Source organism: Nicrophorus vespilloides, unplaced genomic scaffold (genome assembly GCF_001412225.1).
Source record: "Nicrophorus vespilloides isolate i.1.1-1 unplaced genomic scaffold, Nicve_v1.0, whole genome shotgun sequence".
Taxonomy (NCBI): domain Eukaryota; kingdom Metazoa; phylum Arthropoda; class Insecta; order Coleoptera; family Silphidae; genus Nicrophorus; species Nicrophorus vespilloides.
In genome coordinates, this window is record NW_017099773.1 from 12,387 (window position 1) to 14,069 (window position 1,683).

Sequence of the window (1,683 nt, forward strand, 5' to 3'; positions counted from 1 at the left end):
AATATAAATCTTGATAGATCTCATTATTATGACACATTTTAGTACGTTAAAAGAGTTGCATCACTTGCTAGGCCCCGGGGAGATTCGAACTTCCGATCTCCTGTTTACTAGACAAAAATTCAAAATTCAAAAATAACTTTATTTACAAACATAATTATTGGCCCTTTTACAAATTTGAAAGGGTACAAGCATTTATCTTATTACAAATCTTTCAACATAATTGTTATGGGCTTGCATCGGTTTATATTTCTTACACTTTTAACAATGTAATAAAGATAAATTTTTTTTTTATTATTTTTAAAGCAATCTATCATCTGACATTGATATCTAGCCTTATGAATGTGGTAAAGTAAGTTAAAAAAGGACACTATAATAATAATTAATGAAGTGAAGATCCAGCAACCCCACTTCACATATACGATAATTTTTTATGCACTTGCACACATTAATGATCAATAATTAAAATCGGTTTGGTAAATCTTGTGGTTTGAATCTCTTCATTATGGTATCTTGTGCTAGCCTTTCCTATTTCTTCCTTGACGAAACTGATGTTAGCTTGCTTATGTAAGTCATCGTTTGTGAAGAACCATGGAGCATTGGTGATTTTCGACTGGAATCTCTGTATTATATCGATACTGGTGTTACAGGCAGATCCCCAGAGCTGGATGCCGTAGGTCCATGTCGGTTTTAAAATTGCTTTATAGATAAGCACTTTGCTTTCTGTTGATATACAACAGTGCCTTCCTATCAGCCACTCCAGCTTCCTAGCTTTCAGATTCAGACATTTTCTCTTGGTTGCTATGTGTGTTTTCCAAGTAAGGCGTCGATCTAGGTGCATGCCAAGGTACTTGGCCTCATTTGCCTGAGGCAGAGTGGATCCGTTTAATAGGACTGGAGGACTAGTAAACGTCACATGCACCGACTTAGCCTCGTTGGCTATAATTATCCACTTTTTTAGCCAGTTTTCGATGTCAATAAGGCTAGCTTGGAGCATTTGTGAAGCAGTTGTTGGGTCAGTGTGCGATGCCAGGATTGCAGTGTCATCAGCAAACGTGGCCACAGTGACTTGTTGAGGTGTAGGCAAGTCCGCCGTGAAAAGGACATATAGCAAGTGGCCCGAAACGCTTCCCTGAGAGACTCCAGAGCTGATCGGTCGTAGAGTGGTCATTTCATCATTGTGTTTAACCTGAAAGAACCTCCTTAGGTATGATTTAAAGATGGAGTAGTATACGTGGAGTAGGCACTTCTTAATTTTGTATAGCAGCCCTTCATGCCAAACCCTATCGAAAGCCTGAGATATGTCCAGGAAAGCAGCGAGCAGTATCTCCTCTCCTCAAGACTTCTGCTAATCTCATCCACTACACGATGTACCTGCTCCACAGTACCGTGACGTTCACGGAACCCGAACTGGTGGTCAGGTACCATGTCAGGTACCATGTCATCATTTCCAGTAGCCAGTGTCGTAATCTGCTTAGCAGTAGCTTCTCAAAAAGTTTTGACAAGACCGGAAGGAGGCTGATTGGTCTGTAGGAAGTGACAGTATCAGTTGGTTTTCCAGGTTTTGGAATGAGGATAATCTGTGCAACCTTCCACTGTACGGGAAAAATGCCAAGTCTTAGGATGGCACTAAATATAAGTGTAACATTCTTCACGCCAGCAGTTGACAGCTGCCTCAGAACCTCT